This window comes from Cibotium barometz, chromosome 2, assembly GCF_041138505.1.
Source record: "Cibotium barometz isolate CiBa-2024 chromosome 2, ASM4113850v1, whole genome shotgun sequence".
NCBI lineage: Eukaryota > Viridiplantae > Streptophyta > Polypodiopsida > Cyatheales > Cibotiaceae > Cibotium > Cibotium barometz.
Genome location: NC_141047.1, coordinates 18,655,727 through 18,668,918, shown reverse-complemented (window position 1 = coordinate 18,668,918; position 13,192 = coordinate 18,655,727). Strand labels below are relative to the sequence as shown.

Here is a 13,192-nt window from a genome sequence, read left to right as displayed (position 1 = left end):
ATAGAGAGCTAGAGCTAGACCTAGTCTCAAGCTATCTATTGATGCCTATAATGCTTAATGAAACCTAACTAATTAAGATTAATTTATTGATTAAGCTAAGGCAAAAACTTGATAAAAGAGAAACAAAAAATCAAAGAGTTGCATGAATGTCAAGGACAATGTTGAGCACTTACTTAGTTCTCCTGCATTCGGTGAAGATCTGAAAGCTCCAATGCTCGATCAACCTTCAATGCTCCATGGATTCACCATCAACAAATAAAAACAAGCACAAAATCAAGCAACGAATCGGTGGATTTACACTAGCAAATGAACAAAGTGGAGGACCATAAGCTAAATTCATTCCTCGACACAGTGGCGCCAAAGATGTTAAACCTAGCATACTACTTTCCACCAAACACGAGCCTCCTTGTCCCTCCCCTTCCTTTGAGCTGCCTATACTGAGACGAGCCTCCTCCCTATCTCCCTCTCTAATGAGACGAGCCTCCTCCCTATTTCTTTGAGTGGCTATTGAAACACGAGCCTCCTCGTCCCTCCCCTTTCTTTGAGCGGCTATTGAAACACGAGCCTCCTCGTCCCTCCCCTTTCTTTGAGCTGCCTACTAAGCCAAGCCTCCTCCCTATCTCCCTCTCTCTCTTGCTCATTGTCTGTAGCTTTTAATTTTTGTTTTTGTTTTTTGGTATGGAGAGAGAGGATACACAGATAGCAATGGCAAGGCCCATCACCATCGAGGCTGGGGGTGAGTAGATTCGAACCTAGTACGTCTCATTTGCTTGAAGAGGCGAATTTAACTTTTGAAGCCTAGTGTATGATTACAAGTACATGAAAACCATATTATGTTATAATCATAGTATAAATTTGAGATTTTTCGTAAAATTACAGCAACATATTCCAAATTTTGAGTTATAATTTGGTAATTTAGTTACCAAAGATCTCTTCATTTCTTTCATACACGCTAGATGTTGTATGAGTTTCAAAAAATTAAAGCTATTTCTACTTATTGAGGGAACTGGGGAAAAATAGGAGGATATGACAATGATTTCTACTTGGTGAGCTTCAAGACCAAATGGTAATCATCAATTACAATTTGTAACTTTTTAGTAGTTTGGTTCCAAGGTTATACTGTTTTGTGGTCACAAGCGCCATGAGCTAAGGCCACGAAATGCACGTGGTGTTGTAAATTGTGCATGTAGATTCCGCATATTGCGAAGAGGTACTTCATGCGCTATGGTGCGTGAGGGGCCAGAGTTCGAGTGTGGATGCAGGCTCGTTGGCGTTCATGCAGTGAAACAGTGTGGACTGGTCGTTGGCTTCTTCATTACTTTTGGGCATTTTGAGAGTTGGTCACGCGAGAAATGATTGAGCGCACGGGTTACATGCACTATATAATGATGCTTATTCACATGTTTTAAATATAATGAGTGAATAGGAAGAGCTACTAATGTGAATTTACACCAAAGGAATACCTAATGCAATGAGATCAATAAGTAGTGATTTCTACACAATATCTTCTTGTAGTCACAACTATTCTTTTTACATAATTTTTCATGGTGGTAAGTGCATATGTAAAAAATTGGACAATGGCAAGTGCATATGTATAAAAGTTACAACACATGTCTTATAGCTAGCCTAAGATAGAACATTCTATTCCATAAAAGTAATTATACTTGTTACAAATGCTCTATAGCACTAGGTGAATCAAAGCAAGATCCATTATATTTAAAGGATAATACTTTTAGGACCATATACAAGGTCAACCTCATGCTTAAAGTGTTAGCAAAGTATACAATAGCAATCATCATATCATATGATAGCAACATGAAGGTTATAACTAAGAGACAATGGTCTAAAAGTAAAACTACTACTAACATCATGAAGCCACAACTGAGTGATGTGTTTGATTGTTTCCACCATGAGTTTGTTGTGTGCAAGAATTAACTTATGGAAATTACAACCTAGTTTTTATAGCAATAAAGTTTCAAACCTTCCGGTCATATAGCTTCTATGCATTTTTTAATCAAACCTAGGATGGCCTATTTTTATGGTCACATTTTAGTGTTTTGAGTAGGCATTATATACAAAGATTTTGGTGTGCATGTTGTGAAGTGCACTTGCACTTCAATAAAGTGTTGTGTGCATTTATGTGATGAATCACATAAATTATACATTTTTTCCAAGGGTTTAGGGTTCTAAGTGCTTGTTCCCATAGATTTAATTCATGAGAACCATCCATACACACTAATAACCCACCTTGACGTGTTGCAAAGTTGAAGCTTTCCACATTGCCTAGTGTATCGATATCTTTCCAAATGAGGAAGATTTTATTGATGTTATAGAAGCCAAAAGTTTAACCTTAAAATGAGGACCCTTTTAAGTAAGGGCACTCAAAAGTTGTGAGAGGCATATGTATATACGAAGATGAGGGCTGGTAAATAAACTTTCAAAGAGAAGAGAAAGAACCCTAAGCACATGGGCACCATCATTGTATCATGAGCCACAATAGCCTAGCAGGCTTGCTTTAAAGCCCCATTCTTGCTAGGGTTGTGTGAAGATGGAGGAAAATAAGGGGAAGTTGTTTTTTTTTTTTTTTTAACAAGAGAACTGGGAGGACTTCCCTTTTTCACCCCCACTAAAACCTTCATTTCTCAAGGGTGTGGAGCTCTATCACATTGGCTGTAGGATTGTGGAATTGCAAAGTTGAAGAAAGAAAATATGGAGTAGTAGTTTTCTTTTTCAAGAAAAACAAGAGAATTGTGAGGACTTTATTTGCTTTTTCACAGTAGAATCTCCTTACCCCCACTAAAACCTTCATTTCCCAAGGGTTCACAGCTGCGTCACATTGGGATAGGCATCCTGAATTTCGGAGAAGTAATAAGTGAGAGAACTCTAGGATTGACATGAAAAGTTTAAGTAAATGAAAGTGAGAAACGTGAAGCTGCGTCACATTGGGATAGGCATCCTGAATTTTGGAGAAGTAATAAGCGAGAGAACTCTAGGATTGAGTCGCACCACATGAAAAGTTTAAGTAAATGAATGTGAGAAACATGAAGCTTTCTATAATTTTATGAAACAAGTTCTTATTTTCCACATGTTTTGGTAGGCAGAGATGACTCATAAATCTTTTTTGTAGCACTTCGAAGTATGCGAGCACAATCATCAACAAAGATGCGACCCAAATTTTAATGATCTTGGGAGATTATATTTTGTCATAGCCTGCATGGTGAGACGTGGCTCCGCATCTCACAGACACATAACTATGGGGTTTTGTAGAAGCCTACATGGTGAGACGCAGCTCTTAGTGCTCGGGGTATAATTTTTACTTGTTTTGGGTGCTCCATCCTTCTCGGAAGCCCCAAGAAAAATAGTTTAAACCTTTCAAAAAATCAAGGTCATAAGATACGGCTCCATCATTTTCGTCGCTAGCTACCAATAAAGAAAGCTACATTTTTCCTATTGTGAGAAGCATTAATGCTTTCCTCTCCTTTTGTGAAGATATGTCGATCGGGTGTTAGTATGGTTTAAATGGATTTTGAAAGTCCCCCAGGGTATATGTTCAAATCTCTCTTGTGTGAGCAATGTGATAACATGTGTACTTTCTACTTTCAAGCCAAGATTTTTTTTGGGGATCTATTGTGCTCATGTGCGTGTGTGCTTTTCATACCGCCGTCAACAACCAGTAAGTTTTGAACCCAACACCTCATGCATGGGACTTCAACACCTTACCGTTAGGCTGTGTCTCCATCGGCCCAAGATTTTTAATATATATATATATAATGGAATATCTCTAGCTTTGTAACATTCTATATTTATATTGTATATAAAAAAGACTGAAGTCTCTTCTTACACTTGTGATCAAAGAATGCAAAGTGCGAGGGCTGGTAGACAAAGAGGGGGGAGGACCGAAATGCGAGAGACGGGTCAACCCAATAAAAGACGGGAGAGAGCGGACTTGTGCTATTAATGCTGGCACGAAATCAGCAGGGTTAGGCCAGCCATAAATTTAACTTTAGATATTTTTTTCAAACAGTTCCATCCACTGCCTGCAGTTCTTCTGCCTGCAGTTACTCTGGAGACGCAGCTGTTAATAGTTCTGAACTGGGTTTAGCAACTAGTGGGCAGTAGAATAGGAACAACTTTTGGTAAAATTAGCATAGTGGAACACCCACCAAAAACCCAAAACTTGCAAACTCCAACGTATAACTTGCAACACCACCTCTGCTCTCAAAACTTGCAAACTCCGACGCACCACCTCCGTTATGAAGCTTGCATATATCTAATATATTAGATTTCCATATACTATCTAATATATAGATTTGCATATATATATATATATATATATATAGATTGTATAAATATATATACAATCTATATATATATATATATATATATATATAGATTTCAATTTTCCACATACCCTCTTTTGAACAGTGTACGCTATCTGCCAGAAGCCCTCTAGGCAGGCCTTAAATTTGATGCCTAATGTAAGGCTTCATGGAAAAAAAATGAAGCTTTGGAGTCCACAAATGGGCTTCAAATTGCAACCTTATACAAAATTTTGGGATTCATAATCTCTCTCTCTCTATATATATATACTCTATAGTATTATATATATATATACTATATAGTGTATATATATTATAATTTATATACTATATTTTTTTGAAGCCTTGGTGATTTAGGAGGGCTTCAATTTGAAGCCTTGCATGAAAAATTGGGCTTCATGGTTGAAGCCTTTAGAATATTGTAGGGCTTCATTTGAAGCCCTGCACAGCCATTGAAGCCCAAAACGGGCTTCAAATTTAAGCACTGCCTCTAGGCTTGATTGAAGGCTTATTTATTATAATCTTGTGAACAGTGAACGCTAGCAGAGCCGGATAGGCTTTTGTTTGCCTATCAGTGTATTTATTATATGTTGACGCCGCACAGCTACTCAGCAAGAGCAAGCTAGCCAGTTTGCAGGTTGGGCTATTACGCATGTGCGATATCTCACTTATTGATCAGACTTATCAGAGACTACAGTGGAAGATGCCTTTTTAAAGCCTGCAGACTAGCGCCTACTAGCATAGCACTCGCTAGCTGCCTGTACTCAGCACTGAGCAGGATTTCAGTTGAACCAGTCTGCAATTTGGGCGGTTTTTTTTTGTATGTCGGCTATATACTTTTCCTCTTCGAGAAAGCACAGTATCTGAAGCCAGCCATCCTTAACCAGCAATTGTCTTACAAACCATAGAATAATTGGGATCCTTCTCTTTACATTTCCCAACTGAATTAAGCTCCCGCCCGATTTTGCAAAACAGGACGGTTTTATGAGTGGGATCTAATTTCTGTTCAGATTTCGCAACCGTGGACGATGCTCCCAACCCATTCCGGACTTTCTGAAACTGGAACCCAGTTCTTCTCTTAGAACGCTCTCAACTGGGTCCTGCCCTGTTTCTCTCTAGCCCGCACGGAATTACCTGAGTGGGCAACTTTGCATGCGGAATAAACTCTCATTCCTCCAGAAAACCAGCAGCCCAATATTTCGACTTTTCCATAGCCTTGAAATGGGTTCTGCTCCGTTTCTCCTGCTTTTTTTTCTAGTCGCCCATTTACTGTCCCAGGGTTCCTCTTTTTACACTGACATTAACGGTCTGATCTCCTACACACTAGATGGGCTTGAATCCTCAACACTGGACTTTGCATCATCAGTTTCCGCCTTCCGGGCTAGCGCTGCCAATGGGCGAGAGACAGCTCGGAATTCGACCAGTGAGATCCTGGTTATGGCCAAACAGCCAGCTTTTACAGACTGGTTGAAAAGTGTGAGAAGGTCCTTGCATGAGAACCCAGAACTGGCTTATGAGGAATTTGAAACAGGTGCTCTGATTAGATCAGAATTGGATAAGCTTGGGATTCAGTACCGGTGGCCTGTTGCGGAAACTGGAGTTGTTGCCACCATTGGAACAGGGAAGCCACCCTTTGTGGCCCTCAGAGCAGACATGGACGCCCTCTCAATCCAGGTTCGTAATCGTGATTTGTGCTTATCACGTCGTTAAACACAGGGTTAAACGCGTGTTATTTTACAAGGCGATCCGAATCCGATGCGCATCTATGTGCTAGGGCTTTTAGGACTGCGTTAGGGGTACTGTTAAGTTTTTAAAATTTATTGAGAGGATTGGTACTGAGTGCATAGATTCAAACACAACGAGGAACTGTAAGATACTGTGTCCCTTACGTACGTAGTTAGGCTGACAAGAAAGGGTGCTTGTCAACAACCCATTTAAGGGATTGCCCTCCAGAAAAAAAAGGGATACTGCAATGCACTGTTAGATTATTTTTTTTCCCAACCCTTAAGATTAAAGACAATGCTTGAGTTTAACTTGGATTTAGACTTAAAAATCAGTAAAAAATCATACAAATGTCAAGATTTATAACTAAGATACACATATTTCATCCCTTAAAATTAAAAGTTTTGTGAGGTTTCAACCGGGATTTCAGAATTTCAGCCGGAATAATTACACTACAACCCAGGCTATGTGAGTACTGGAACGTGCATCGATATGTGAGTACTGGAACGTGCATCGATATGGGTTTGCATTCGATGGAGCCTCATGTATGAGAGGTGTAAACAATGGAGTGCTTGCCAAATTGCAAGAGAAAGTGCCACATGTCATTGGTGTACATTGTGTTGCTCATTGTGAGCCACTTGTGGTCTCGGATGCATGTGACAAATATGTGGAATTTGGGTTTTTGGATGCCGCTTTGCCAATAGAGTTCATGCATGGGTAATTTAGTCTTAAACCCTTAGAAGTTCTAAGGATACACAGTGTTCGATGGTTATCAAGGTGTAAAATTATGAAAAGATTAGTGGATATGATGCCCGGCCTCCTCTGAGTGACTTTAAGGAGAGTGATGCAAATCTCTATAACATTGCTACAACGTTTCAAGTGCAATTCTTGATTCATTTTATGGTGAATGTATTGCATGAAATGAACATTCTCATTAAGAAGTTTCAAAAAGACCATGTGGATATCACGGATGTTGCAAATGCCTTAGATGTTATTATTGAGCTCCTTTAAAAGAGGTATTTTGGTAATCCATTTGGGTATGGTTCAAAGAACTATAGAGAGTTCTTGAATAAGGTCAACAATCATGCACTTGTCTATGTTCGAGAGGATGGTTGTGTTGTTGAAAATAATGCTTTGCATTACTCTTTGTTGCCAAACTGTACTAGTGGAGGGGAACTATATGATTGCATCACACTTGCCAAGGCCTTGTTTTGTGAAAGAGAGGAAGTGGATCCATAATGAAGAAAGACTCGATTGCTTCATTCTCAACAAAGATGAAAAACTTATCGAGGTAAGAATAAAATAACTCAACTTTAACATTATCTTCTATTGTGATTTCTCAAGTGTCTTATCTTTTGGCATGGTTTTCAAGATGGATAAGAGGATAAAAACTTTATTCAATAAACATGGGCAGCTTCAACAAATGGTATTTCTTTTCATTGTGTTTAAAAATTAATTTTTAATGTTTTTTTGAATTGTAACTCTTTTAAAAGTTTTATTTTTGTAATCTCATAACTTAGTATATAACTCCACATAAATTATAATAATGACATAAATTTGTAGACAAACTCGAGGTGTATAGAAGAATATAAAGATTTTGTGTATAAAATGCTTCTAGGCTATACATGGAAGTCCAATTTTTTTTGGGGGACGCATAGTGAAGTGAAGACCTACCATTATGTGTAATTTAAAGAGGAAGACCAAGCTTCATTTTGGTCTTCCAAAAAAATGGTCGTCTTCCATTTTCACCCGTGCTCTCATCAGACTCTCACCCTTACGTACCCCAGGGCCCACACGCACAGGAAGCGGAGTCCAGGAAGCTCTTAAGTTGCAACTTGCAACTACCTATATACAGTGTACACCATATGGTTGAGATTTGCGTGTGATCCACACAGACTCATATTGTATATCCACACAGACTCGTATTGTATATTGTGATGTATAATTTGTTAGATAGATTGACTCAATGACTGCTAGGCGCCAGGCGTTGGTATTACTGTCGCCACTTGTGTTAAGAAGCTTGCATATATCTAATATATTAGATTTCCATATACTATCTAATATATAGATTTGCATATACAATATATATCTATATATATATATATATATATATGATTTCAATTTTCCACATACCCTCTTTTGAACAGTGTACGCTATCTGCCAGAAGCCCTCTAGGCTTGATTGAAGGCTTATTTATAATCTTGTGAACAGTGAACGCTAGCAGAGCCGGATAGGCTTTTGTATTTATTATATGTTGACGCCGCACAGCTACTCAGCGAGAGCAAGCTATAGCCAGTTTGCAGGTTGGGCTATTACGCATGTGGGATATCTCACTTATTGATCAGACTTATCAGAGACTACAGCGCAAGATGCCTTTTTAAAGCCTGCTGCCTAGCGCCTACTAGCATAGCACTCGCTAGCTGCCTGTACTCAGCACTGAGCAGGATTCCAGTTGAACCAGTCTGCAATTTGGGCGGTTTTTTTTGTATGTCGGCTATATACTTTTCCTCTTCGAGAAAGCACAGTGCATTTGAGGATATCTGAAGCCAGCAGCCATCCTTAACCAGCAATTGTCTTACAAACCATAGAATAATTGGGATCCTTCTCTTTACATTTCCCAACTGAATTAAGCTCCCGCCCGATTTTGCAAAACAGGACGGTTTTATAAGTGGGATGTAAATTCTGTTTAGATTTCGCAACCGTGGACGATGCTCCCAACCCATTTCTGACTTTCTGAAACTGGAACCCAGTTCTTCTCTCAACTGGGTCCTGCCCTGTTTCTCTCTAGCCCGCACGGAATTACCTGAGTGGGCAACTTTGCATGCGGAATAAACTCTCATTCCTCCAGAAAACCAGCAGCCCAATATTTCGACTTTTCCATAGCCTTGAAATGGGTTCTGCTCCGTTTCTCCTGCTTTTTTTTCTAGTCGCCCATTTACTGTCCCAGGGTTCCTCTTTTTACACTGACATTAACGGTCTGATCTCCTACACACTAGATGGGCTTGAATCCTCAACACTGGACTTTGCATCATCAGTTTCCGCCTTCCGGGCTAGCGCTGCCAATGGGCGAGAGACAGCTCGGAATTCGACCAGTGAGATCCTGGTTATGGCCAAACAGCCAGCTTTTACAGACTGGTTGAAAAGTGTGAGAAGGTCCTTGCATGAGAACCCAGAACTGGCTTATGAGGGATTCAGTACCGGTGGCCTGTTGCGGAAACTGGAGTTGTTGCCACCATTGGAACAGGGAAGCCACCCTTTGTGGCCCTCAGAGCAGACATGGACGCCCTTCCAATCCAGGTTCGTAATCGTGATTTGTGCTTATCACGTCGTTAAACACAGGGTTAAACGCGTGTTATTTTACAAGGCGATCCAAATCCGATGCGCATCTATGTGTTCGGGCTTTTAGGACTTTTCATGTGAGTAGTGACCCATTTTACATGATGCCATGAAGTACTTATTATACATGTGATGATCCATGGTCTACGATAGTACCATTCACGTCATTGTAGTCTTGATGCGATGTGTAAACATTATAAATCATAATTGGAGCACATGTTTTTTTTGTTGGGGGGTGTTCACGCAGGAGGCGGTGGAGTGGGAGCACAAGAGCAAAATACCGGGCAGAATGCATGACGACGCGCATGTGACGATGCTACTAGGAGCCGCCAAATTGCTACATAGGCGCGCTGAGAGGTTGCAAGTATGTATTTCCCTCCTGGTTGCACATTGATTTGTATGATGTTCTGCAGGCAAAATACAGAGGAGGGATTCAGTATAATCTCCATCCTCTGATCTCTGAGCATCCCATCCTTTGCCTCGATCAGGGCACAGTCATTCTGATCTTCCAGCCTGCTGAAGAAGGTGGAGCTGGAGCCAAGCGCATGATCGAAGAAGGTGCTCTTGCAGAGGCGGAAGCCATCTTTGGACTGCATGTAACGCACGCCCAGCCAACGGGAGTGGTGGGTGTAAGGTCCGGCCCCGTTTTAGCAGGCTGCGGGTTCTTCAAAGCGATCGTTACTGGAAGGGGTGGTCCCGCGGCACTTCCTCAGCATTCCGTGGATCCCATCGTTGCAGCAGCTTCGATCGTCTTGAGCTTGCAACGCTTGATTTCGCGTGAGTCTAACCCTCTGGATTCACAGGTTAGTTGTACTAGCCTTTTGCAGGCTGGCTGCGCTCCTCTCTAGCTCTGTCTATTCAGCTGTGCGCATGCTTAGGACCAGCTTGTGGCGCAATGTCAAGACCCGTTGTGTGCCCTCTTTCGCAGGTGGTGTCGGTGACCACTGTTGTGGCGGCAGCGCATACAATGTGATTCCCGAGTCCGTTGTGATTGGCGGGACATTCAGAACTTTCACAACTGAAAGCTTCGAAAGATTAAGGCAGAGAATCAAAGAGGTAATTTAATTAGAGTTGGGTGTCAGGGATACACCACCTTAGTAGCTGGAGCAAGGCCTAATTATAATGAGGTTAAAATATGAAGAAAATGTTGATTCAAAATCCCAATTTCTTCTTCAATCCATAGTGTTTTCAGGACCCGAAAAAGTGTGGAAAGCCTACAATTGTCTAACAACTACCTACCTTTGTTGCTTTTCAGATAATAGTGAAGCAGGCAGAAGTGCACAGGTGCCATGCGGACGTAGATTTCTTGGAGTCGAAGGGGTTTCCCTTCTATCCTCCAACCATCAATGATCCGAATTTGTACGAGCACATACGCACTGTGGCAGCAGATGTTGTAGGTGAACAGAATGTGATCAAGGTGATGCCCATCATGGGCTCAGAGGATTTCGCCTTTTTCACGAGTCATCCCAGGTGGGTTCTTTTTCATCGGAATGCGAAACGAGACCTGTGGATCAGTTCACTCGGGGCATTCTCCGCTGTTTTTTCTTGACGAAGAAGCTCTTCCTATCGGTGCTGCAATGCACACGGCCATTGCGGAGAGATATGTTGAGCAGGCCTCGCCTCTCGAGGTATTGTGATGGTTTTTGTATGAGATATGCGCACTGTGTGCTACCATTACGGTGGGTGGTAAGTTTCTCTGTGTTATGGCTTGGATACAGGTTGATTTTTGATCACTCAAACCAATCGGTCGCCGCAACACACACACACACACACGCACGCACACACACACACACACCAACCAGAAGAAACCCTTCTCCCCAAGTATACGATGAATCACCCTGGCGATCGTTTGATACTTTAGGTCTCAAAGGAGTAAGCTTGTCACTATGGTGTGCATGAGCTTACCAGGTGACCTGACTGTCAAGCTTCAATGAATGAAGATCGGATGGTTAATGTGTCAAGTTGGAACAATCCTCTTGACAAGCAAGATTAGGGTAGCCGGAGTTGTTTTCCTTTTCAGAAGGGTGGTTTATCTTATTTTTCAGCTCTTGTAAATTTAGTTCAAATCTTAGTAGTTTCTTATTAGGGAAAAATAATAGAAAACTCCAAAAAAAATGCACTGTTACATGGAAGTCTTTACATGTGCATGCCAGTTTTGTTGGACAACAACCTCCCTCCCTCACTCCCCACACACACACACCGCACCACCACCACCACATACACACACTCTCCCTCTCTTCTCTCTCTCTCCTACCATCACTTTCTCTTCCTTCACTCTTTTTTCTTTCTCTCCTACCATCTCTTTCTCTCCCTCTACCTCTCCCTCTCTTTACTACCGTCTCTATATCTCTCCCTCTCTTCTCTCTCTCTCCCACCATCTCTCTCTCTCTCTCCCCCTTATCTCTCTTGTCTCTTGTCTCTCTCTGTTCTCTCTCTCTCTCTCTCTCTCTCTCTCTCTCTCTTCTCTATCGTCTCTCTCCCTTGCCTCTCTCTCTCTCTCTCTCTCTCTCTCTCTCTCTCTCCCTTACCATCTCTTTCTCTCTCCCTTGTCTCTTGTCTCCCTCTGTCTCCCCCTTCCTTATCTCCGTCACCCTCTCCCGTCTCCCCTCCTTTATTTCATTAGTAGTCTATCATTATCTCTCCCTCTGTCTCCCCCTTCCTTATCTCCGTCACCCTCTCCCCTCCTCTATTTCATTAGTAGTCTATCATTATCTCTCCCTTTTTAACTCATTTTCACCTTTCCTTGTCAGTCTCACTCTCTTTGGATAGCATCCTCTCTCTCTCTCTCTCTCTCTCTCTCTCTCTCTGTGTGCATGTTCTCTATCTCTTGTACATGTCACCTCTTGCATCTCTCTTGCTCTTCATGTTCTCTCTCTCTCGTTCTTCTGATCATTTGCGACCACAAACTTATTATTCATTTATTAACATAGTACATATAACTTGATTTAACCCCTACAGATCTTTTGAGTCTACAAACTTAACACTACCTAATTCATCTACACAATACATACAATGTTAATACTTCATTAGATTATTTGACATGTTGAGCAGAAACATTGTTGAAACTCTCATTCTTATTTTATTTTAAGCCCCAACATGCATCTCTCTCTATCTCTCTCTCTCTCTCTCTCTCTCTCTCTCTCTATTCATATATAAAATAATATCATGGCATAATCATAAAAGTTTGTTAAACCTAATCACTTGAATATTTATAAACAAATATATTCATTGAACTACAATGCACCTTCTTGAAGACACCCTTTACAACCTTCTCTTCAGGATTAATACAAACTATGTTCATGCTCAATTTGCGGGCTTCATAGCACAATCTCCACATTTTGCATAAAGTTCTACAATCACTTGCCCTTCTTTTACATGGTGCTTTAAGAGGCTATCCCAAAACTTATATACACATTGACATCCACCTATAAAGAAAATATTTCTCTAGATTTCATATAATATGCTTCACCCATATTTTGGAGTACCCATATATTTATGCCTTACCTCGCTATGTAATCCTGTTTGGGTGTCTTCCCCAATGCATACTGTTTCAATAATCAATGACACTGCATAAGAGTATCAAAAGATTTATTATAATAGAAAGTGTTGTTCAATGGAAACCTTTTATGAGAATCATAAGCACCTCTATGGTTAGTGTTACTCACCCCTTGTCCAAGCACTTTTCTAATCTTGTCCAAAATATTTATTATAATAGAAAGTGTTGTTCAATGGGAACCTTTTATGAAAATCATAAGCACCTCTATGGTTAGTGTTACTCACTCTTGTCCAAGCGATTTTCCAATGGCCATTGTACA

The 13,192-nt window shown here is 40.8% G+C and overlaps 1 pseudogene across 1 annotated transcript; it reads left to right on the top strand.

Annotated features, from left to right (window-relative positions):
- The first annotated feature begins 5,187 nt into the window (after positions 1-5,187).
- Positions 5,188-11,448, top strand: LOC147640755 (IAA-amino acid hydrolase ILR1-like 4; annotated as a pseudogene). The gene is made up of 6 exons (XR_015268332.1): positions 5,188-5,993; positions 9,625-9,741; positions 9,866-10,180; positions 10,306-10,433; positions 10,633-11,005; positions 11,096-11,448. The product of XR_015268332.1 is annotated as an IAA-amino acid hydrolase ILR1-like 4 (transcript).
- The last annotated feature ends 1,744 nt before the right edge of the window (positions 11,449-13,192 follow it).